Source organism: Hypanus sabinus, chromosome 26 (genome assembly GCF_030144855.1).
Source record: "Hypanus sabinus isolate sHypSab1 chromosome 26, sHypSab1.hap1, whole genome shotgun sequence".
In the NCBI taxonomy this organism is placed as follows: domain Eukaryota; kingdom Metazoa; phylum Chordata; class Chondrichthyes; order Myliobatiformes; family Dasyatidae; genus Hypanus; species Hypanus sabinus.
In genome coordinates, this window is record NC_082731.1 from 21974410 (window position 1) to 22001912 (window position 27503).

The following is a 27503-nucleotide window of genomic DNA, read 5'->3' on the forward strand; positions in this document are numbered from 1 at the left end:
CTGCGCTGCTGCCTAAGGCCAGCTCCGAACTGCGTTCACTGCGGCCCTGTATTGGCGTCTGTGATCCAGTGTGCACCTATTATCCTTACAACAGATGCCAGCAAAGGCGTGATCGGCGCAGAGCTGTGACCGGATGGGATCAAATGCGAACGTGTTGTGGAGTGCACCAGTCACAATCAGCGGAACTATTGCGTCACACACGGAGAGCTGTTGAGGGTTGTACAGTCTCTCCTTCACCCGTCTGTAAAGGTTCGGCCGAAGATTACTGCCTATCACGGAATTTGCGTTGCTCTCTGGCAGTTGAGATTCCACGAACCGGCGGCCAGCTGGTGCGGTCTTTGGACGTTCAACAAGACGACGGTTTGGTCATGTATCCCGGCGCTGGAAGACATTATGGCATTGCTGACACCCTTACCTATGAGGCCAGCGAGTGTCACTACTGTCTTCGAACCAAGTGGCAGAGCCAAGTTCAGCAGGCGGAGGCGCTGCTTCTGGTACCAATTGGCGGTGACCTCCTCGTCATGGATTACCCGAAGTTGCGTCGAAACTAGGTGAACATATGACTAAGCGTGGAATGGCAACCGCTGTGTGGAGAGGTCTCCGCTTGCATCCGAAAACTAAAGCCCTGTCCTTTCTCTTCGACACGTTGGAGGTACGCTGTGTGATGCAGTTCCGGCGGTGAAAGTTTTATGACAGTCATATCCTGCTGCGTTTAATTCCACGGAGGTCAGCGCCACTGTCGTTGCGCGGGTTGCCAAAGGGTAGCTGGCCATTTCTGATTTCGAAAGACGTTTGGCAGTCTGAGAGAGCTCTCCTTTTATCCTGGTTGTAGGCAGTTCGTACACTGCTGCGACCCTGCCACATCTCTGAACTGGCCTGCCCGCCAGTCAAGTGTGCTAATGCAGCAGTGCCTTGATTGGGTCCTAGAGCAGCGTGCACTGGGAAGCATCGTTGGCCCCGTCTCACATTCTAACTCTGTGAAGCGCTATATTGTCGTAGTTATCTGTTACCTCATGAGGAGGCCAGACGAGTTGACATTCCTTGCGGCACCTTATGAAGCAGAACTGAGAGACTGGAGGAGAAGTTCCTCTGCTCCTCTGAGAAACTCCACATTGATCCGGATCTCAGCTTGGAAACTTATATATTTATTGAGGTGTATAAAACGGGATAAACACAGGGAGCAATGCCGCAGCGGTCATTCTGGGGATAGACAGTATTACATGGGTTGTTTGAAGATTTCGCTCTTCGAGGGTACAGTGCGGTGGTGTTAGAGTTCGTGAAGGCAAAACACTGTTGTAGATTACCCCAGTATATTCGTTATTTATTTTACTCAACATCTTACTACTTGATCGGTGGTAACGGTCGGGATGCCAGGCCGGAGTTGAATGCTCCTATTATGGGACTTGTGAAGGCAGAAAGATCTCCAGCGTCCATGACGTCTTTGGCTGCAAGACAATGCATCCAGCTTCAGAATCTAACACTCCGTGTTTAGCAGGTGGACAGCTCATACGTCGAGATATTTACATCGAAGGTGCAGAACAGAGAAGATTGTGTGACAAACAGGAGGGTGAAATGGATTATGTAACCAATGCACAGTAGCCCTGTCCATACGCCCTTGACAACTGGTATACCGAGTTGGTTATGTTTTTCTGGGGATGGTGGTAATGACCCAGCAGAATATTATCAGATCTGTGAATTCTCTGATACTGAGTCTGGACTTGTCTTTCAAAAGGGAATGGGGAATTGATGTAAGTTTGTTAACAGGGGATTATTTAGTGAGGTGAAGTATAAATAATGTTCTGTGTTTGAGAACGAGTATTCTCGCTGACTATAGGGACCACGGTTTGGTACAGCTCGGATAAGATCCTGAACACATTTAAGTGGCAATAGGAGCATGCAGACCGCGTGGTCCATTTAGGATCCAAAGACATCGGAATAAACGATGACAATGTTCTGCAAAGCGTTTTCAGAGAGATACGTATGAAGTAAAGTGACAGGTAATCCAGGGTTCAGCTTTCAGTTTTGCTGCCTGCGTCACTTGCTAGTAAGCCGAGAAAAACAATACTGTAGTGTTTAGCACATTGCTAAGCAGGTTTTGTAGGATAAAGAAAGCCAGTTTTATTATGTTTTTTTCTTTACTACAACTGGGCTATCTTCAACCGACAGAGGGATCTTCGCATAAGAGACGATTTACAGCTAAGTATGGAGGGGGGAAGGTTATTCAATGAATATCTCCCTGGTTGCAGGTGGCAGTGTCGAGGAAAGATGGATAAAATCGAGCTGAAGTGGAATGGGAACAAGAGTGTCAGAACTAATTATGAAGGTGTTGTAGAGGCAGACGCAGTTAACACTTCATAAAAAAGTCAGCAATTCAAATAGGATGGGCATACAATATGAGCTGCTTGTCTAAGAAATATTTTTCGAAAGGCTGATGAGTTCATTGTATAGATCCACCCATGAACTTATAATATTGTGTGCTTTTCTGAGGCTTTGTTGCAAGATGATTGACTAAATATCCGGGAATTCTATGGCGTTTGAAACAATAGAGCAGCTGGGATTACATGTAGAGCGATTCTGTTACTCCTCAAGAAAACAGTCATAGCTGTGATTATCAAGGCAGACCGGAGAACCCGTCTCGTTTTATTTTTTTAAAAGTATAACAGAGGAATAAAAAAATAAGAACGACAACCTTAATGCGGATGTATTATGGAACACCACTGGGTTCAGAGAAAATTTGCGGAGTGGTCACAGATTGTTGCAAGAACCATCTTGTTATAATATCTCGTTTTAACTTTGCGCATATCGAAAGGAAATCACACACGCCTCACTTCAAATGGACTAGATGGAATAGAGTGTGCCAAGTGCAGTCAGGACAGTTTCTGATAACCACAGATAGAAATCCCAAGGATGGAGTCTGTAGTATTTGATCAGTTGTTTTGCAGAATTGTCTAGTATAATTATTTGCATCAACTGATCATAATAGCATTAGCCTCAATGTAAGTAAGGAAAAGGATAAGTCACACTGCGCGTTAAAAAACCAAATGGGAGTAAGCGCAATTTTAATAGGGTCTGAACGGATCTGGTAAGAGGGCATTGGGACATGGTGTATGCGGTAATGGGAGACATTCACGAGAGTAATTTTTCAGAGTAGAATGTTTAATAGGAAAGATTAAAAGAGTAAATGACAAAAACAGGTTCGGGAAACTTGCTTTCCAATGGCTATTGATGGTGTGAATACTAAAATAAAGCAGGTGTACCGCAGGAACCGCAGGAACAAAACAGCAACTTATCATTTGTCGGTAATGCATAAGAAAAAGTGAGATAAAACTCAGGAAATTTAAAGGAAGGCGTGATTTTCCTTAGCATAAAGTGAAAGAGAACTCCAAGGGATTCTAAAGATATATTAGGACCAAAGGATTGCAAGGGACATCTGGTAGATCAATCTGATATTCAATGCATGAGCCGAAAGAGATTTTAAATGACAGTTTTTGAAGTGTGGTTAATCGGGGACTGTATGTAGACTCTATAGAAAGAGGCAGTTCTGAGTTCTAGGAGAATATAGAAGTTGCAAAGCCGATCATCACACTCTGAAGGGAATTAGGGTATTTAAATACTCACTGTAACAAAGTACTTCCACGGATCCATTGGAAGGCAGGTAGAGAAGTTGCAAGGAAAATGAATCTTAGTCAAAGCTGTCTTACCGGAAGACTGGTGAATAGCTAATATTGTACTGTTGTTAAAGGAATATTTTAAAATTTAATCGTGAAATGATTAGAAGTTGAGCCTGATATCAGTAGGAGTAGGGAGATTTACAATTATTCAAAAGTAGCAGAAGTATTTGTGTTTGGATTGGCAGAGACGATTTAGGAACAGGCACCGTAGCTTTGTGTGTGGTGGGTTTGCCTGATCAAACATAGCAATTTTCAGGTGGATAGCAGGAAATTTGATTTCGTCCACAGGAACCTCATCAAGTCAATTGCGAAGATCAGTTTTTGGAGGTTGGTGAAGAACGTCCTGTCACATGGCAGTCAAGATTATGCAACAAATTGCATAAAAAACTGTCAGATAATATTAAAAACAAAAACACTACAGCAAATTGCAAAGGAAAGACAACTAAATAAGAAATTTTCCATATGTTCAAGCGGAGGAAAATAATACTCGGCAGCAAGAGAATATTTATGTTGAACATTTATTAAACGTGTTTCCATACTCTCACTTGTTGGTAATCATGAATTGCTGCAGTGCATACATTGTTGATCTCGAGTATTTGTCCACCATTTCTGCACTAATTATCAAGCCAAAATATAGTAATTCTCTTTATCAAAATTGAATCCATATGTTACGATACTCAGCTCCTTCAATATCTTCCCCATCAGCCTCCTTGTAGAGAAGATTTAAAATCTGCACTGTTTTCGAAATATGCACTTTTCAAGCTTCTTTTAACACTCCTCATTCTAATTTTTTAAATGTTTTGAACGAGCATACCAAAAGAAGCGGTCGACGTCATTGAGAACGTAATACGAGCTAGTCTTCATTCAGGAAGGACATTGAAATTGAAAATCCTGAGCTCCGCAGCGAGGTTTCTGAGGTGAGTGGAGCCAGTCAGCAGAGGAAAGTGCATAAAGAGAGCTACCTTTCAGTCAGTTCAGCGGTCAAGAATTAATAATCAGAAATTGACGGCCATTTTCTTTTGAGTTGGACAGATGACGTCAGGCTGTGAGTAAAAGGCAAACTTTCAGACAGAAAAGCGATTGAGTTGATAAATACGGAGCTACACCTCTAATTATCTGATTTGAACAGCGGCTAATCAGCAAGAGAGCTTCGTTAGAAATGGCCAATAAAATAACACAGGCAGAAGCGGAACAAACATTCTTTAATAATACTTTCTTCAGAGTGCGCTATGATTTCGAGTAGTTTTAGTTCATTCGACTGGCGAGACTAGGCTTTGGTGATATAAACTACTTGATAGATTTTCGTTCTCATTGTTTTTTTCATTATCTGCGAGGGCCTCTCAGTTCAGCGTGAAAAGCTCCATGGACAGAATTAAGGGATGCGTGTGAGATGAGGAAATTCTATTTGAACTCCATTCTCCTGGATAAACTCACCTGTACTAGGTGCGCTGAACTGCATCTCTTGAGAGAATCTATTACTGAGCTGGAGCGACCGGACCATGACATTCGTATCACACGCATTAGGGTTACTATAATTTTGGCAGCTGGATAGCGATCTCTGTGCTTGTCAAGTTCAGACAGTGGATGACATATTGATAGGACGAGCCAACCTCTACAAGCAAAATCTGCAACAGTTGATTAATAGCAGCTGAGAAAAGAAGCAGCTCCATTGCACGGCCTATTACACTTTACAAACCAACGCGCACTATGATCAGGCTGTACACTCTTATTTAAACGGTAAATTGAAGGCTACACCGTATTTGGTTAAGACTAGGGCTCTCCTCGATGGCTCATTTGACAGTGGCCACAAAATGACCAGCAAATCTAAAGATATCGGGACGATGTTAAAACGATTCGGGAAAGACACCAAGGCTGTTTATACTATAAATGTCGTACTGGGACATGGAGCCCGAATACAATTCTTTAACGAAAAGAAGGGGAGACTTGTTAAAGTTCGAGCCCTTTTGAAAAAAGCAACAGCCAAAAACAGAAGACCCTATATTTCCCAATAGAGCCTTATTACGGGCACCAGGAAACCTATGGGCCCAACATAAAAATCATGTGTGGAAAAACCCAATCAGCACTGAAGCATAAAGTTACTCTAAAACAAAGAATGCACCACTGTCCGATATTTAACCGTACCGTGTAGCTACTGAAGCTGAAGAAGGAATCACTCCTGTAGTAGACTCTTTGCAGCGAGGGATGTTGGTAAAGACACAACGCCTATGTAACACCCCTATATTATCTATTCCAAAACCGGGTCGAAGAAGTGAGTGCAGGGCCTAAGAACCATTAATAAGATGGTCATCCCCAATGCTCCACAGCTGCCGGACACCAACGTTATGCTTACTTCTATACCTGCGCGAACTGGTACTTTTACTGTAATCAATCGGTGCTCAGCATTTTTCTACATACCTTTGCACAACGATAGCCAGTATTTATCTAACCTTACTGATTAGAATGAGATATATACGTGGAAGCGTCTGTCCCAGGGATATACCGAAGGCCCCGCTGATTATGCTACAGCAGTTAAGAAAAAAATAACCGAACGCCAGCTGTCCGGGTATTCCTCGATGATTGAGTATGCACACAACTGTTGCATACTGATAGCTTCTGCTACAGTGCCACAAGTCCTACCGATTCTTTGACACTCCTTGATCATTTGGCGAGAAGAGGACACAGGGTGTTTGTGGACACAATTCAGTTTTGTGGAGAGACACTGTCCAGTCCCTACAATTCCAGCTCAGGAAATGTTGGCGAAGATTGGGAAGGGATCGAATAAAAGCAATAAAGAAGTTCCCAGTCCCCCACATAAAATAAAAATACATTCTTTCATTCCTGAGCATGGTAGGGCACTGACAACATTGGATTTCCGAATACTGGGGGACGGATGCAGTAATGCGTTCTGCTGCATTGAAAACGGAGCTCCACATCGTGGAATGAACACCCGAAAAGGCAGAAAGCCTTCCATGACCTAAGTGTAATGGTAGAAAAATTTATCTCAATTGCATTGGATCACCCGTGCACTGTGATAGTATTCCATGCCGTAATGCCCCTCTTGAATTCAGCTGCTACTCAGCATTTTGCTACGGCCAGAAGGGCAGGTTATGAGGTGATTCTTCTTTCTCGCTCCAACTGTACGTACAAAAGACCTCCGGCTATTAATTCGGATTATTTTTTTCCCTTACGACCTGCACAGCAAGATGGGGATGTCCATGACTGTCTGCTCGTAGCGGAGGCTACCACAACACCCCACCAGATCTGAGAAGCGAATCTATTGACAAGTCTGATTTAATTATTTTCACAGGTGGCTCTTTCCGCGGCCAGGATATGATCTGTTGCTGTTGCTATAGCAACTCCCCAGGAGGGAGATCGATGTTTATGCCTTGACAACAGGACTATCAGCGCAGACGGCTGAACTCTATGCCATTATGAGAGCTTGCTTGCATTTTGCCCTAAGGAAAAGGTGCCAATGTCTATTTCGACTAACGTTATGGGTTTGGGATAGTAAGTTACTTTGGACAATAGTGGAAAAATAGGGGATTTATCACCTCATCTGGGAAAGCAATTAAACACGCCTCCTTCGGTCTGAACCTTTTAGAAGCTAGAAATTTGCCACCAACATCAGTAATAATTAAGTGCGAGGCACACACCTCAGCTGAAAATGAGACCTTCTGGGGTAATCGATTTGCAACATGGTAGCAAAACGGGTGGCTCTTTCCGACAACCTGTTCTACACACCACTCGAGTTGCATAGGGACGGAAGAAACTCCCTGTGTGTATTAACGTCCAACGGTTGCAGGAAGCCTGGAAACTTGCCTCACAGCAAAAGAAATGTGCCTGGACCAAATCTGCATGTTACCAGAATGCCGGCGTGTGGTGTCACCCAGACGGCAAGTAGAGTGCTCTTATTGCCTATTTTACCACTTGTACGCCTGGCACATGACCAGTCTCACCTGGGCAAAGGAGTGATGCAGCATGCCATCACTGAACAAGCGATAACATTAACTATGGAAAAGGTCGCACCACTCGCTTAGTTGAAAAATGCCCGCTAGATTTGATCACCTTCCCCGGCCGGATATTATAACTAGGTTTGGAATTCTTCTAGGTATAAATAGCGACAGGGGAACTCGTTTTACTAATAAATTTGAGCAGGCCCAGAAGCAAACTTGAGGTTCCAGAAGAAATGTTATATCCCCTACCAGCCTCAGTCCTCAGGTATGGTTGAAAGGGCAAACAGGGAAATAAAAGTGACTTTGACAAAAGTTTGTCAGCAAAACGGTCCCTGAGGCGTAAGATAATGCTTCGGAACGCTAGAGGTAATGTACACTCTGCGAAATCAGAGGAATAGAAATACGGGACTTACCCCTCATGAAATCTTGATGGGCTACCTATGACAACAGGAACTACGCCTCCTATGACCCAGGTAATTGCAGAACTTAAATGCAATGATTGGAATGACTAGCTTTGACTCAGGGTGTTTATGTGAGGATTGGGTACTTGTGTCGGCGATTCAATTCGCCTCTGATATGTGATGAGCATTTGATCCTAGTCAGCAAAAGACATAAGAGGGCGCAATATGCTGCGACTTACAACACATTATTGCAGACTCCATAACGCAGTTTTAAGTAATATTCTGCCAACGTTGTAATTTCCAAGGAAGTATCTCCCACTGGAAATTTCAATAATGTCCCTCTTCCCAAGGACGGCATCTGTTCTGAAGAATGCCCCCTGCAGTTTCTTTTCATAGAATATATATATGGGGGGATATTAATCACGTGGACTGGTACTCGGGCAGCGATGATAAGCAGAGGAAATTCACATAATAACGCCCAATTAAACTAACTCATTTGGTCTTGGAATTTTCGTTCCTCTCTCAGAATATCAATGCTCCAATCTAACCCCCACTTTATGTCCCTATGGTTTGTATGTTCACTAGCATTACTAAAGCATTTCCCAGGAACTACTCTCTGTGGAAAAGGCGGTTTGTTCCGCACTTTGAATCATGCAGTCAAAGAGTCACAGAACAATGCAAAACAGAATCGGTCTGTTTGGTCCCTCCAGTCCGGGACAACCCATCAGCCCTCACCTGGTCTATGGACCCAAGCACCCCTGACATCCATGTAATTATCCAAACATAAAATCATGTATTGTTCAATCCAAATCGCATCAATCACCTGTACTGATAACTGGCTACACGTGAATACCAGCATCATCCATGTGAAAAATTGTACACTCATGATAGTAGCATGCATTTTGCTATTTCTCCTTCACCAATGAGCTCTAATTCCAGTCTCACACAGCCTTAGTTAAAGAGCCTGTCTGCATTTTCCTATCTACAAGATAAATATATTTTAAGGGCAATAGAGTGAGTGGACAGACAGCGCCTCTTCCCCAGGGCACCACTGCTTAATATAAGAGGACATGGCTTTAAGGTATAGGGTGGGAAGTTCAAGGAGGATAATAGAGGAACGTTTCTTACTCAGAGAGTGGTTGGTGCGCGGAACACACAGCCTGACTCAGCAATGGAGGCAGATAGAGTAGAGAAATTTAAGAGACTACTATGAAATAAAGAAATTTATGGAGGAATTTAAGGTGGAGGGTTATATGGGAGAAAGGGTTTAAGGGTCGGCACAACAGGGTGGGCAGAAGGGCCTGTACTGTGCTGTATTGTTCTCTGTTCTATGTTCGATTTTGTACACCTGAAAATTCTGTAAACAAAGAAAATAGAATACATAGAAGATAGAACATATAGAGCATTCAACATAGATCATAGAACATAGAATAGCCTTAGCTCCTTTAATCTCTGATCATAATGCATACTCTTTAAACTAGGCAGTATCCTGGTAAATCTCTGTACCTTTTCCAATACTTCCACATCCACATTCCACAAGTGCGGCCTAACCAGAGATTTATAGAGCTGCATCATTGCAAATCTTAAACTTTACCCCTCGATTTATGAAGGCTAACACATCATAAGCTTTCTTAGCTACCCTATCTACCTGTGAGGCAACTTTCAAGGATCTGTGGACATGTACCCCCCATATCCCTCTGCTCCTCCACACTACCAAGTACCCTGCCATTTACTTTGTACTCTGCCTTGGAGTTTGTCCTTTCAAAGTCAACCACCTCACATCTCTCTGTGTTGAACTCCATCTGCTACTTCTCAGGCCAATCCTGCATCCTATCAATATCTCTCTGGAATCTTTCTCAATCCTCTACACTACCCACAATAACACCAACCTTTGTGATGTCTGCAAACTTACCAACCCACCGTTCTTCTCCCATATCTTCGTTAGTAAAAATCACGAAAGTATGGGTCACAGAACCAATTCTTCTGGGTCACCGCTAGTCAGAACACTCCAATCCGAATGTACTCCCTCCACCACAACCGTCTGTTTTCTACTGGCTAGTTAGTTCTGAATCCACCTGGCCAAATTTCCCTGGATCCCATCCTTTCCGATATTCTGAATAAGCCTCCCGTGTGGTGCCTTGTCAAATGCCTTACTAAAATCCATGTAGTTTACATCCTCTGCACTATCGTCAACTATATGCCTGGTCACCACCACGAATAACTCTAACAGTCTTGATAGACACGATCTGCCTTTCACAAATCCATGTTAACTGTCCCTGATCAGACCATGATTTTCTAAATGCCCATAGTTTCTATCTCTAAGAATCTTTTCCAACAGCTTTCCCAACACAGATGTAAGGCTCACTATCCCTATTAACATTTTTGAACAGGGAGACAACATTCGCCTCCCTACAATCAACCGCTACCATTCCCGTGGACAACGAGGTCATAAAGATCCTAGCTAGCGTCTCATCAATCTCTTCGTTCGACTCGGAGAGCAGCCTGGGGAATATTTCGTCAGGCCCCGGGAGCTTACCCATCCTAATGTATTTTAACAACTCCAACACCTCCGCTGTTTAAATATCAGCATGCTCTAATACTTCTTCCTCGCTCATATTGTCCTCAACGTCATCAAGTTCCTTCTCATTGGTGAATAACGAAGAGAAGTATTGATTGACGAACTTCGTCACTACCATAGCATACAGGCATATCTTCCCAACTTTAACTATAAATGGTCCTGCCTTCACTGTTGTCATGCTTTTGTTCTTCATGTAATTGAAGAATACCTGGGGTTTTCAATTATCCTGCTCGCCAAAGCCTTCTCATGCTCGTTTCTTGCTCTCCTCAGCCTTCGTAAACTCCTTTGTTGGCAGCCTATGATCCTCAGTAACCCCATCTGATATTTGCTTCCTAAGCCTCATGTATGCTATCTTCTTCCACCTGACTAGATTTTCCACCTCACTTGTCACCCATGGTTCCTCCACCTTACCATTGTTTATCTTACTCTCCTCGACAAATTTATCCCTAGCATCCTGCAAGAGATCGCTAAACATCTCCCAAAAAAAAAACATCATCCTAATTCACACCCAAATTTTCTAGCCTTATAGCTTCATAATTTGAGCTTACTCAATTAAAAATGTCCCTGTCTTCTCTGATTCTATCGTTTTCCATGATAATGTTTAAGGCCAGTGAGCGGGGATTATTGCCCCCCTAGATGCTCACTCACTGAGAGACCTGTGACCTGTTACGGTTCTTTACCTAATACTAGATCTACCATGGCATTGCCCCTGGTCGGCCAGTCAACATTCTGTGACAAGGACTCGGCCTGGATAAAGTTAACAACAAACTCTGCCCCGTCTAATCTATTGGAATGAATCAGGTGCCAATCAATATTAGGGAAGTTAAATTCACTCATGATAACAACCCTGTTATTTTTGCAGCTTTCCAAAATGTCCTCCGATTCTGCTCTTCGGTATCTCTGTTGCTACCAGGGTACTAGGGGTCCTATAGAATACTCCCAATAGAGAAACTGCTGCCTTCCTGTTCTTGACTTCTCCCCATACTGATTCAAAAGAGAATGCTGCTACATTCCCAACCCTATCTGCAGCTGTTCTAGTATCCTGGACCAGTAATGCCACCCCTACTCCCCTTTTACCGCCCCCATCCTTTTTTAAACACTGAAATCCAGGAATATTGAGAATCCATTCCTGCCCTGGTGTCAGCCAAATCACTTTAACGACCAATACATCATATTTCCATGTATGTATCCAAGATCTCAGTTCATCTCCTTTGTTCCTAATGTTTCCTGTATTGAAGTACACGCACTTTAGCCATTCTACATTATTACCATTACACCTTTTATTCTGCTTCTCATCCCTCAAAGCCTCTTTATTTGTTAGATCTGGCATTTCTCCAAGACTGTACTTGCAGATCTCGCATGGTCGTTTGTCCTGTCCACCTACCAATCTGCTCTAATACTCTTGTTCCACTCCCCCTGCCAATCTAGTTTAAACCCCCCAAGCAGAACTAGTAAATCTTCCCTCAAGGATCTTATTTTCTCTCCAGCTCAGGTGAATCCAGCCCCGTCGGAAGAGGTCCGACCTTCCCTGGAACAAGGCCCAATTGTCCAGAAACACGAAGGTCTCCTTCCTGCACCAACTCCTTAGCCACGTATTTAGCTGCATTATATTCCTATTTCCAGTCTCACTACCACGTGGCACGGATAGCAGTACTGCGATTGCAACACTGGAGGTCCTGTCCTTCAACATTGCACCTAACTCCCTAAGGTCTATTGCAGGACCTCCTCCTTTTCCCTATCTACGTCATTGGTCCATTAATGGTCCACGACATCTGGCAGCTCATACTTCTTCTTGAGAATAATGAGAACCCGATTCGAGACATCGTGGACACTAGGACCAGTGAGGCAACAGGCCATCTGAGATTCTCGATCTGTCCCACAGAGCCTCTTATCTGTCCCCTTAACTATCGAATCATCTGTCACTACTGCTCTCCTCCTTTACCTCCTTCCTTTCTGAGCGGAGGGTCAAATCTCGGTGCCTGAAACTTGACCACTGCAACTTGTCCCTGGTAGGACATTCCCACCAAAAGTATCCACAACGGTATACTTATTGTTGATCGGAACGGCCGCAGAGGTGCTCTGCTCTTCCTGTCTATTCCCCTTCCCTTTCCTGACAGTCCTCAAGCTACATGTCTCCTGACTCTTAGGGGTGACTATCTCTCTATCTCCTGTCTTTTTCTGCCTCAGCCTGACGAATGAAGTTCATCCAGCTCCAGCTGAAGTAACTTAACTCGGTTTGCCAGGAGGTGCAACTGGATGTACCTTTTGCAGATGCAGTCATTAAGGACAATTGTGCTCACTCTGACTTCCCACATACTGCAAACAGTGGACCCGACTGTACTAAATGCTGCCTGCAGTACCTACTTCTAAGCTAATTAGTGTTATTAAAGGAATCGACTCGGCCTTTCCTGACTGGGAGCAAGCTCGTCCTCAGCCTATGCACGCAGAAGCCTCATCAGCCAACGCCTTCCTACTGTGGCTCTCACAACTCCGTCTCCCGCGACTACGTCGCCCGCTCCGTTAGTTTGCTCGCTTTTTAAATTCTTCCTCTGTCTCAGATACCGACCCTCACGCGCTTGCGCAGTCACGCCCCTTTCAGGCTGCCAAAGAAATGAACTACCCCTTCTTAATCTGTTCGCTATTTAAACTCTCCCTCAATTTCAGAGGTCGGCCTTCAGGCGCTTGTGCAGTCGAGCCCTGTTTAAACTGCCAAAGAAATGGCATTGATAAAAATACCTTGATAAAATCTCTTCAATCATTTGCTTCAAAGGGAATGAATATCTAACCTATTTAATCAATCTCCAGAAACCAACAAATTATCTCTGTACTACTTCAAATAAACGAAAATAGTTTTCCCTCTAGTTTGGTGACGGAAGATGTACAAAATAATCAAAATAGGCCTTATCAATGCCTTAGATAATTTCAGCATAACATCCCAAGAGCTCTACTTAAAGCATTGATTTATGAGGCAATTTGCCTCGTATATAAATTATTTCCTCGTATTATCAGAATATTTTCTTTTATCGAAATACTTCTTACCGCTGTACTATGAGTAAAATAGCTGGTACTTCCACTGTGCAACAACTCATACGCGTCAGTATATTCAATGTACCATCTTCAGCCCAATTTTCCAGCTGGTACAGAATCCGCTGCATGCTTTGGTAGTGTCCCCGGAGCGTGCCGCTTCTCTAACTTTGGTGTAGTCCTAGAATTTTGCTGATTCAGAGTACCACATGACCATGTTTGTTGATGTAATTCATAAACAACAATGGAAAGAGCAGTGATTGCTGCTGCACTGTTTTAGTCAGAGTCTCAAACATCAACTGCCACCCTCTGCATGCTTCCATACAGTCAATGTATAATCTAATTTACAAATTCATCTTCAGCTCCAGGCCACTTAAGCGTCGTGGTAAACCTCCATGCAAGTGCTTGTACAATGACTCTCTCATGGTCAAATGGTTACGATCCACTACCTTCTATTCACCATCATTCTTGGTAACTTCGTCGTCGAGCTATATTACATTGGTTAGACACGACCTATCATGTACACACCAATGCCGAATTTTCTTAAACAGTCCCCAACTAACAATGGATCCGCATATATCCAATGACTCAGAGTAGCTTTCATGGGATTTGGCCTGGAGTGGTGTTGTATTCACCGACTTATAACTTTCAGTTTTTTTTCTCAGACCATTGCATAAAGAGAGAAGGAATATTGACTCTCTTCTAACACCCATCCAGGAACTCATTTACCGCACAAGATGTCCTAAATGTGAACAATCTCTTCTCGAGTTTCAACCCAGGATAGTGCATCAATTTTCACCGACGTTTCGATTACAGACTCAGGCATCTTCATCAGGAATTATCCCGAGTGATGTCTAGTCGCATGGGTACATTTGTAATACCCTGGGAATTGTTTCATTGTTAACGGAATAGTCTTTTTGTAGAAGCCGTATTTGTGTTATGGCTAGAGATAATGGATGTTTTGGACTGTGAACTGGGACATTTCTTCGTCTGGAAGAGAATGGAAAGTCGTTGTAGAGAACCTGTCGTGAGATATGACCTGGTGGGGAAATCGTGATTAGTTGGAGCCAGTCGCCAGATCTACTGAGGATCGCTTACTTGAGCTCCACCTAATGCAGAATTTACTGTAAACTTATAATGAACCATTTTTTTTTTAATTTTGATTTTCCTTTCTTTTCTTTACCTACACTTCCGTTAAGAGTCATAAATACAACCTTTTTCATCTTATGCAGTGTGCTTTCGGTTGTTTCTTGCCTCTGAGTTGGAACAGAGTATCAAATCACATCATCCATAAACCGGTGTTTGGGATAGGAGAGCTGGCTGAATCTCGTGTGTTTGGTTATATTGGGCAGTGTTTTCACTAGAAATTTGCAGTCAAGGAAATCAGCGGTGTTTCACATATAACCTGGTCTTCTGTCCCTGTAGATTTGTTTGTCCTCACCCAGTCAGGTCTTGATTATCCCATCTTTACATTCGAATACCAGTTTTTACTTAAGCGAGACATTCACCATTGTTAAGGTTATTATTTGCCCCGCCTTATTTCAATTGTTTCTTTCATTAGACGGTGTTAGATGCGATTGGTGCAGCACGGGAGGTTTTTGCATTGAAGTCAATCTATGTCCTTGCGTATGTTCGAAGTTCCTGAAATTAGTTTTCAACGAACACCGCCTTCTACTAAAATACACCGCTACCCAGTCACAGCAAACCCTGAAACTGCCTGCCGTGCTGTGCCACAAGTTAACTTTGGTGCGCATATGCTGTGCTTGGACTTCCTCACGAGTTTGGAGATGGCATTATTCCAGTATTTCTTCTGGATACTGGCGACACTTGAAGAAACAGAGGAAATATGGGAAAGACAGGCAGCAGTCACTGGATTCTTCTTGTTGTGAAATTGGCAAGCCGGTACGCCCGATGCGAATGGTCATCAAGGAGGATCGTTGATACATCACTATGGGCTACCCGGGGAAGAAAGCGGTAGCAGAACTTTCATTACGTAATTGCCATAGGATTCATTTCCATGGTATAAAATTTCTGTGCCAAGGCAGTGGCTTTTGTTCCACCTGGTTTCTGAAGTCATTGAATTAATAGCAAATTAAAACATAATTTTAACGAAGACGAAGATGCCCCAGTAAGTAAGAAGAGGAATCCGATTATAAACAATGCAGTACTTCCAAATCAGATCGATGTACGAGTATTAAAAAAGAGGAGGGAAGAACAACCGAAATATGTATACTACCAGACCAGAATTACCTCGGAATTATCTATGATGAAGTTAACAGAGAACTTAATTGAAACTTTGTTTAAAATAGATGCCTGTGAAGAGTTTATTCGGGAATTAAGCCAGGAACTCACCAGTTTATCTTTATTCGTGACTTAAATATATTTGCTAAGGTCAATGAAGTTACTGTTCATGCCTCCCGCAGTCACTTGAATTACACCCGACGGGTACTGGAGATTCATACACGCTAATTTGTCTCAAGACGGCCAACAACTCTTCCTCTGTAATCATTTAGGGTGCCCACCTCGCTACTGCCTTACCTTACGGTCCTTCTCCGGAGTAAATACAGATACAAAAAAGAAACAAAACAACTTAAGATTCCCCGCCCCCTCCTTTTTCCTCCACGCATAGATTATCAACCTGAAGTTCCGGAATGCTAACATTATCTTTTCAACGCTTTATCTCTGAGGTTCTGTGAAGAAGGCCCAAGGATTCTGCTTTCCCTTCTTCGCTAGAACAACCACATGCTCTTTTAGCGTCCGAACCTGATTTCCTTCCTACGTCTTATGTTACATTTTCTACTTCCCACAAGTATTTAGTTTCTTCCTATGTACCTCTTTTTTTTCTGAATTCGGGCCGCAATATCTCCGAAAACCGGGTGTTGTTGAAGTTGTACTCATTGTTATTTATTCGGATAGGCATATTCAAGTTTGTAACTTCAAACATTTTACATTTATAAGGCTCCCACTTACCAAATTCACCTATACCAGTCTTGATCTATCAACTTCATAATTGTGTTGGAACTAATGGCATTACTATCACTAGATGCAGCGTTCCCCAAAGCAAACCACTATCAGTAGCCATGTGCCTTTTTTTACAATATTTTTATTCATATCAACATGATAAGATTAATACATAGTTATTGGGATTACAAAATTACAAAATTACAAAACTAAAATGAACATAAAATGATACACAAACAATAAATAAAATATAGTTGTCTTCCCAAATCATGAATGATACAACTGTCATATAAATGTAACAGCAAAATAAAAACTAGGTATATCATGATGAAAAAAAAAACAGAAAAGAGAAAAAGAGAAAAGAAAATATTATTGCCCTAAGAAAAAGTAATCTAACAAATTAACCACAAACTAATAAAAGAAAAAAAGGAAAAAGGGAAGGAAAAATGGGCTGTTTATAGTATCTATAAAAAGACAAAAAATCATCAGTGTCCCAAACTCCGATCTTCTCAACATGTAGCCATGTATCGTTCCAATCAAACACTTTTATTGCCTTCTTCAATGTTACTGTTCACCATCTCATTTTAATTGACCTCATACCTGATGTCCATTTACTCTGAACGCTAATGACAATCTAATCTAAGGTCTCTTATGAAGTTGACAATCTATCCCTTGGAAGGCCAGACCATTACATAACATTCCAATTCAATATCATATGCTGTTCTTCGTTTATTTTCAAATGGCACTTCCATAAATTCAAACACATGTTAGATTTTATTAAATGTGCTCAGTAAAGTTTCATAAACGATAGAGGGTTCGATACTGGATTTTCCAGTATGGAATTATACAGGCCGGCGTCAGAAGCTCTCTTCACAGTTGAGTTCACCAGTTGCAGAGCAGTACGATTTTCAAATTTATGAGAATATATACTAGCGAAGCCGAAGGGAGGTTGGCTTCAGTTATATCTTAACGGATACGATCATCGAGCGGCAAGTTTTGTTTAAGGTTTTTGATGGTATATATTTTAACATAGTTGCCCTCCACTTAATTCTAGGCAGCAAACACGCATGGAGCTTCTGTTTTGGTGGCATAGTTACCCAAAACAAAGCATTGGGCTTCCTGTTGCGTTTTAATTAAGCAGAATCTCCTGCCTCTGATATCTATCTACACTGATACTGTAAATATTCCAGCGGGATCCAGAACTTCTGGACCAGGAAAACAGCTTCGCCGAGAAGAAAATAAACAGTAGATAATAGGTGCAGGAGTCGCCCATTCGGCCCTTGGAGCCAGCACCGCCAATCACTCCTATCATGGCTAATAATCCACAATCAGTACCCGGTTCCAGCCTGCTCCCCATATCCCTTGACTTCGCTATTTTGAAGAATCTATCTAACTCTTTCTTGAAAACATCCAGATAAATGACCTCCACATCCTTCCCAGTAGGAGAATTCCATAGATCCACAACTCTCTACTTGAAACAGTTTTCCCTCAACTCCTTTCTGAATGTCTAACCCCTTATTCTTTCGCTGTGGCGTTGTTATCGACAACCCCAACATCGGGACAAAGATTCCTGTCTCTGGCGTGCCTAATCCATTAATAATTGTATATGTTTCAATCAGATCCCCTCTCATCATTCTAAATGCCAGTGTATACAAGCACAGTCGTCCCAATCTTTCAACATATGACAGTCCCGCCATCCCGTGAATTAACCACGTGAAATTACGCGGCACCCCCTCAATAGCAAGCATGTCTGATCTCAAATCTGGAGACCAAATTTGTACACAGTACTCCAGGTGTGGTCTCACCAGGTCCCTCTACAACTGCAGAAGGACCTCCTTGCTCCTATACTCAACTCCCCTATTTATGAACGCCAACTTACCATACCGATGTAGCGTTCAGTTGATGGTCTACAATACAGTGTAATTATCCCCAATGAGTCGAGCCAAACGGTCCTCCTGCCTGTTTCTGAAACGGAGCTGTGAATCTCAACACTATTATTCCGTCTGTAATTCAACTGGCACAGCAAGTGCTGCTGAAAGCTTGCAATAAACTCTCTGCGTTCCAGAACTGATGCAGCTGTAAAGTGGTGAAAGCTTTTTTTTACGGGGGCCGTCGCGTTTTGCCGGACTGTGCGACTCAATTGCACAATAATACACGGCTGTGTCCGCGGCTTCGATTCGCTCGTTAGTAAATTGGCCGCGACTCTCTGCGGTAGAGGGATCAAATTTGAAACGACCGTTGTTTTCTCTCCCAGATATTTGAAGCTTTATTATGTACTCAAGTGTCTGATTGGAATTCTGTCGATACCACATCATGGAATAGATGCTAGATGTGTCATAGGTGCAGTTTATCTGCACGGAATCACCCGTCAATGCGATTTTGTCAGACGGAGACTGCAACACTACTTCCGAGAGACATCGGCCTGTAAACCAAAAAAAAAAGTCGAACCATCTCAAGTGAACGTTAAACTGGTATAAGCAACAGCAGATGAAACGAGGCTCAAGATTGTACAACACTCTTTGCACTTACCGATTAACAGCGCTAGGCAAAGATGAAATCGTTTCAACTTCTCTGAGCTGATCATTTTTGTCAGTACAGCCCACCGAGTAAGCGGCAGCGTCACAGTAAACTTCTTGAGGCTTTTGAACGAGTGACAGCACTCTAGATGATGTGATTATTTCTCAGGGATTGGCTGCGTATATTAAATTTTGGCTCATGGCGTATTAACTCTGCGTGGGCGTGCTGAAATGAACAAGCATGAGAAGGAAAGCATAAAGACACATACATAACTAACTGATCAACTCCTGTCAACACTTGGTTCTCTGTAGATGTGACAAGGCTCCAGAAACGCATCTAAATAAATGAATTGAATTGGAATTATTGGTTACATTCTTCATTTACACGAGGAGTAAAAATCTGTACATTACTTCTCCGGCTAAGTGTGCAATGTGCAATTTTTGTAATTTATAATAAATTGATACAATGAAACCCAAGCGCCAATCTACGATACTGCATCAGACGTCCATCAGTCCGTAGTCGAAGAATCGCACGATTCCAGTGTGACAGTTGTATTCGATTTACAGCAGTTCGATCCATTGTTAATCAATGAATGGTGGCACTGTCAATTGGTGTCAGAGATATTACATTGTCTTCCGACAAGTGATCAAGTGGGCAATGAACTCAACTCATTTCTTTTCCTGCAATGGGAGTTGCAATAATTATGTGCATTTAATACATGCAGACAGGTTACAAAGGAATCGAGTGATATGGAGACTTAGAGATTAGCATTCCAGAAGAACTTACTACAACAATTGATATGCTACTGTGCAATACCTTGGAGGGCAGCTTTTCCAGGGAGCCGTGTAAAATGCAGCAGTTCATATCATATCATATCATATCATATCATATCATATCATATCTGACTTGCAGTTCCATGTTCCGTATTCGTAATAATTCTGAAATGAGACAAGGAAAAAGACGAGATATCCTCTCCAAAATTACTCTGGAAATTGCTTACGAATGATGTGCGTTCAAGTAAGTTACTGGCACTGCATTCCGAACTACAGAGTATTTAAGCTAAGTCATTTAAGCTAGGCAGACACTTCATTACAAACAGGGGTTCTGTTACGCTTCTCGAATGTAGTGCCAACGAATCAATGCGCGTTCATAAGCAGCAGCACCATTTAAACAGAGAACTTCAGTAACGAAATGATTTGGGGAGCCCTGATTAACTGAACGGTTACATCTAAACAAATGTGTTCCAAATTCACAACAATTAATGATAAAATTCCTTTGGCTTTTCTTAAAACTTCCTTTCTTGAGGAATATTATTTTACAGCACTACACATAAGTGTTCCGATTTATCTGTCTCAATGATTTGTAGAGTACAACCATAAAAAAGCCAGCCCAACAATTAATCCAACATACTTGTGTTGAGCCGAAAGCTCTCCGATCGCATTATTTCATTAATTTAAGCAACCGCAATTTAGTTAATAAAAAACATAAATTAATCAACGACCCCAGTTGGCATAATAGACATACTTAGGTGCCTAAAAGCCAGGAAGAGGCCCATCAGGTCGATTTATATTTTCCTTTCAGAGTGGCAGAATATGTCCATTTGCTTATGATTGACATTTGCTGGGACAAAAAGAGTGCATCAATGAAATTCTGTGTCCCTCTCAAAATGTTAACTAATTTCTCACATCGCTCTTTCTCCTGCTTTATGAGGAATAAAAACTTTCGCTATTGATTATATGTATTGAGGCTATTTAGGCCTTTACATTTCCCTTGCCAGGATAGCTGATTCCATATTTGCTCCCGACAATTATATTTACCTTTTATTAGCATTCTTCTAATATATTTTATATATCTATGCATGAGTTGATTGCTGTCATAATGGACTCGGGGGAGAATTCTAAGGGTAAATTTGGAAGGTCTTTGAACACAGGTTGAATCATCACATCAGGAAAGAGAGAACAGATTATATTGATCACAGATTACACTGAATAACGTTATTTCACCAGAAGCTATTGAAAGTTGTTGACCAACCAAAAGAGTGCTGAGGATACAAGTACTGAAAGTTTATATGTCAAAAAATCATGTAAATTTCTATTTTGGATTTTAGGATGCCCGATTCTGGAATTTTGATCGTTAGCTTCACTTTCTCCAAATGTTTTTGTTGTTCTTGTTTTCATTTTTCTAAGGGCACCTGCTTACAACATGATTAATGAACTGCAACAGTGCTCTGAATGTTGTCTTGTCGAAGGTCATTCTTTTCACATATTAATTTCCATCGTATTGAACCTCATTCGTGTCTACATCTCACCATCTATTTGCTGTCTCTACACTGGCGTCCCCCTCCCCATCATAACACATGTGTCACTTTAAATCTCCCTTTATTTTTCTCGAAATATAATTTCGAGGCACTGTCTCCCAAATCGGATAATTTTACTGGTGTACATAATTTTATCTTGCAGTCAGCCCCTCGTCAGCTATCTGTCTTGCATCGCCCTTTCTCTTTCCCAGAAAGTCTGTCTTCCAGTTACAGTCGTGATCCGGGGTTCCTGTTCCAAAATATTGAATATAATATCTTACCTCCACAAATGCTTCCTTTTGATGTCTGCTAGTAGAATTATTAAATCGGCCCCAAAATGACATAAAGCAAAACTTTGTTTTTATCTCGGTGCTCAACGAATTTGAGCCCATCCTGTACCTCAAAGTCTATGGCCCTTTTGTTGTAACTCATCAGGATTGTCACACTTCTTCCCGGTTTCAGGGATAAAACCTATGTACTTTCGACCTTTCATTCTGGTTAGAATTTCCAGGACTGCATATTTTCTTTGTTAATATCCTGTGCGTCAACCGCATGACATCGTGTAATATTGTGAAGGAACTACACGACAGAGCAGGAGTTTACTACCAGGTTTTGATGAAAAATACTAGCAAAAGCGACAAGATTATGAGAGACATAGATGGAGTAGACGGGGTGCCTTTGTTGTGATAAAACTCTAATGCGCATTAAAAATTAGCGGAGTTAGTTGCAAGGGGAATAGAAGAGTTCATTTTTGTTTATGTAAAGAATGAACAATGACTAGTATGCGCCGTACGGCATGGTGTAAGGGACAAATACATTAGAGTGTTTCCGGAGATATTAAATAGGCACATTAATGTACGGAATATGGAGGAACATACTCATTATGTAGGAAAGAAAGAATAGTTATAGCTGTTTTGGCGCAAAACTGTGGACAAAAGAGTTTGTTCCTTTGCCTAACTGTTTCAAGTTCATCGTTATATCCACACAATACCGGGCACCGTGGCGTACAGGTTAACACAACATATAATTTATTGGCGACGGGGCTCAATTGCAAGCGCTGCCTCAAAGGATGCTTACGTTCTCCCCGTCACTGCGTGAGTTTCCTCTGGATGATCAGATTTCTCCCATAGTGTAAACGACTTATAGGCTTTTATGTTAAATGATCATTATAAATTGTCCCGTGATGATACAAGCATGTGATCGGGCAGTTGGCAGTTGTTGTGGTTCGAAAGGTGGGACCGTCATACTTCATTGCGAAGGGAATGAATGAATGATTGAATGAATAAATGAATGAATGAATAAACAAAAAAAAAAACAAACAAATACATAAATAAATAAATAGAAAGATGAATCGATGTTTATGTGATTCCAATAAGGTGCAGAATTTCGGTCTTCCATGATCCAGATGTACGAATTCAAATGCGGGCTGTACACTAAATTATTGGTGACTAAAGTTACTACAGAAACTGAAAGCTGCAGAGAAAAACCGTCTCCCGTTTTGAGGCACTGCATCGTTAAAAACAATTTAAAGAGGGAAAAATGTCAGTATAAACTGGAGAATTGCAGAGGCTAGAAAGAATACCGATAGCATTTCATATCATGTGGAGCGTACAGTAATACACAGGTATTATTAGTTAGCGGATTCGCTAGCAGAAATGGGAGATATTGTAAGATGCATTGCAAATGCAAGCAGAGATAAGAGAAACATTTGGTAATGGGAATTCGTAGTCAGTTTCTGATTTCAATACTGAAGAAAAGAATCATTTGACTCACCGGATTCATTAGTTCATCCGAATTTCCTTGGCTACATTTACCTTCCAAAGCACTATATATCAATTTTCCTCCGATCTCACCTGTTTGGTATATGTGTCATATTCTAAATTTATGACGATGTCTCTCCGTGCTGAGCCGTGCATAGCTTATATTTATATGATTGAGTACTTTTAACATAGTGTGGTCATGTGAGGATTGTGTACTTTGATGGTGATTCACTTGGCCTCTGAGGTGTGATGAGCATCTGCTCCCTGCCAGCAAAAGACAGAAGAGGGTGCAATATGCTACAACTTATACGCGTTATTGCAGACAACTATTAAGCAGTTGTAAATAATAGCGGGTTCACGATAGAAATTCCAACGAAGTATCTCACACTTGAAATATAAATAAGATTCCACATCGCAAAGATGAAGTCTGACCTGATGAATGTCTCCTGCATGTTATTTACGTAGAATATCAACGTGAAAAAAAAGCATTACATGGACTGGCACTCTGTCAACGACGATAAACAGAGAAAATTCAAATACAAACGGCCAATTAAACTAACTGATTTGGTCTTGTTGCTGTTATCCACCTGACATAATACCCAGCATTCAATCGAAACGTCTCGTCATTGCCCACCGATTTGTATAGTTAATACCAATACCAGAGCATATCCCAGGCACAACTCTCCGTGGAAAATGGAGTTTGCACCACACATTAAATCAGACAGACACAGAGACACAGAAAAATGCAAAACAGAGTGGGTTGGTTTGGCCCATCCAGTTCGGGCCAACCTAGCAGCCTGCACCCGGACCTTTGACTCCAACACCCCCACCATACAAATCTCATCAATCACTTGTACTGATAACTGGTTCCATGATATAACCAACATCCAAGTGAAGAATTTTACACTCATTATCCTTGAAAGCATTTTGTAGTTATCCTTTATTCTCTCATTGTTCTCATTGTTCTCTCATTGTTCTCTCAAACAACCTTAGCTAAATAACCTGTCTGAATTTCCCTATCTGTACCCCAGACAATTTGTATACCTTGACAATATCTCTCGTCAATCTTCTGCTTTATAGGGAACAGATATCTAACCTATTTAATCCATCCCCATAACCCGATAAATGATCCCTGTACTGCTTCAAACAAACGTATATTTGTGTTTCTTCTAGGACGGTGATCTAAGCTGCACACAATAATAATGAAATTAGGTCTTATCAAAGTCTGAGATAACCTCAACCTAACATCCCAGGTTCTGTACTTAACACATTGATTAATGAGGCAATGTGCTTCATATATGAATTACTCCTCTGTATTCTCAGATAATCCTGTTTTATCGAATTCCTTCTAGCCACAGTTCTACGTGTAAGGTGGTTTGTCCATCCACTGCGCAACAACACACACGCGTCGGCATAATATGTATTGTGGCACTTTCAGCCCATTTTTCCAGCCTGTCCAAATCACTCTGCATGCTTTGGTAGTCCACCTCGTTGTCTGCTCGTCCATTAATTTTGGTGTCGTCCGCAAAATTGCTGAGATATTATATCACATGATCATGTGACTGTTGGTGGAAATGATAAACAACAACGGATTGAGCAGTGATCATTGCTGAACTCCTCCAGTCAGCGAATCAAACGCTCACTACCACTCTCTGCCTGCTCCCATACTGTCAATGTATAAGCCAATTTAATACTTCACATCGAGCTACAGGCAACTTTACCGCCGTGGGAATACTCCATACATGTCGTTAAAAATGACTAGCTAATGATCACTCGACACACTGCCTTCATTCACGAACATTTATAGTAAATTTGTCGACGAACTATATTACATTGGTTAGACACGACGAACGGTGCACAAACCCATTCCGATTCTTCTTAATTAGTCCCCGTCCAACAATGGGCACTCATATATCCGGTTTCTCAGAATAATTCCCATTGAATTTAGCCTGGACTGGTGTCATCTTCACCGACATAATTTCCTAGCCTTTTCTCAGAGCGTTTCATGCAGATCGTTGCAACAATATCTATCCTCTCACAACCATCCAGCAAACTCAAGTATCGCTCAGCATGTCAATGAGAAAACTCTTTTCGAGCTTCAAGCCAGGTAAGGGCAGAAACTTTCACCGAAGTTCGATTACAGACTCCGGCATCTTCGTAGGCAAAGATCCCAAGACACGTCTAGCCCGGTGAGTATACTTGTAATATCCTGGGGAAAATTTCACTGCTAACGAAATGGTGTTTCTGTAGAAACTGTATTTGGGTTAAGGCTAGAGATAATGGATGCTTTGGAATGTGAGCTGAGTCATTTGTTCGACGGGAGATGATTGAGAAGACGCTGGAGATTACTGGTCGTATGGTATGACCGACTGAGGAGATCGTGATTCCATGGAGCCAGTCGCCGGATCGACTGAGGATCGCTGAATTGAGCTCCATCTAGTGCACAATGCAGTGTATAATTATAATTGACCACATTCGTCTTTCTTTTCATTTATTTTCTTTACTAACCCTTTCGTTAAGATTCCTAAATACTATTCCATTAATCTTATGCAGTGTGCTCCTGTTGTTACTTGCCTCTGATTTGCAACAGTGTAGCAAATTACACAGCATCTATAAACCGGATTTTGGGGTAGGAGAGCCAGCTCAAGCTCATGTGATTGGCCAGATTGGGGAGTGTATTCTCTGGACTTTCGCAGCCAAGGAAACCAGCGGGATTTCACATATATCCCGGTCTTATGTCCGTATTAATTTGTAAGTCTCCAGCCAGTCATGTATATATTGTTTTATCTTCTTATATTAGAATACCAGTCCTTACTCAAGCAAGACATTCAACATCGTTAAAATTCTTATTTTTTATCGTGTTATCTCAGTCGTTTCGTTCACCAGACGGTGTTGGAAACGATTGACGCAACACAGTAATTTTCTGGAGTTGAAGTCAATGCTATGTACTTGCGTATGCAATGTCCTGCTGTAGCTGATTTCTCCAGGTAACCCAAATAGATGCACTTCCAAATTTGTTGATAAGGTTTCCAACGTACACTACCTTTTACCAATATACGCCGCTACCCATTCGCAGCGTATATGTAAGCGCCTGCAGTCCTGAGCCACAGGTCATCTTTGGACCACCTATTCTGCGATATGGGCTTCCGTACGAGTTTGCCGAATACATTAATCCAGAGTTTCCTTATGATAGCGGCGATACCTGAAGAAACAGAGGTAATATGGAGAAGAAAGTCAGCAGTCACTGGCTTCTCCTTGTTGTCATATTGGCCAGACAGTACTCCCGATACGAACGGTAATGAAGGAGGAGAGTTGATGTATCACTTTGTGCTACCCAGAGAAGAAGGCTGTAGGAAAACATTGCTTACGTAATTATCATAGGATGCAATTCCACGATATAATGCTTCCGTGTCCTGGCAATGGATTTGGCACCGCCTCGTAGCTGAAGTCACTGAATTAATACAAAACTAAAGCAAAATGTTAACGAAAACGGAAATCTCCCACGAAGTAAGAAATTGACTTGATATAAACAAGACAGGGCATCGAAACCTGATCGTTTTACGACTAAAAAAAAAAGAGGGAAGGACGACCGGAATATCGATACGACCAGACTGGACTTAACTCGGCTTCGTCTATGATGAAGTTAATCCAGGACGTAATCGACACGTCGTTTAAGATAGATACCTTTACGTGGCTAGATGCCTGTGCAGAGTTTATTCGTCAGTTTAACCAGCAACTCACCTGTTTCTTTTCGTCGTGACTTTCAGATCTTTGCTATGGTCCCTGAAGGTACTGCGCAGTAACTTGTCGAACAGCCCATCGGGCTGTTTTATCCACGTTATGTTTTATCCACGTTAAGTTGTCTCAGGTTCGCTAGCACCTCTTTCTCTGTAACTTTTGTAGGGTGCCAGCTCGCTACTGACTTATCTCATTGTCCGTCTCCGGAGTAAATACAGATACAACAAAAAAAAACAATTTAAAACACCCCCTCCCATCTCTTTTGCTTCCATTCATAGATTACCAACTGACACTAAAGAATACAAACGTTAACTTTTCAATGCATTATGTCTTAGTTTCTGTGAGGACGCCCTGAGAATTCTGCGTTCCCTGCTCTGCTGGAATAATATTTTTCTATTTTTTTGCGTCAGACCCTAATGTCCTCCCTCAGCATTAATTTGCCTTTACTATTCTTCGCATCAAACTCATCTCTCGCATGCACCTTTTTTTTTCTGAACGAGCTCCTCAATATCTCTGAAACCCGGGTGTCGCAGAAGTTGTAATCATTACTATTTATTCTAGCAAGCATATCCAAGCTTTGTACTTCAAGTATTTCAATTTTTGT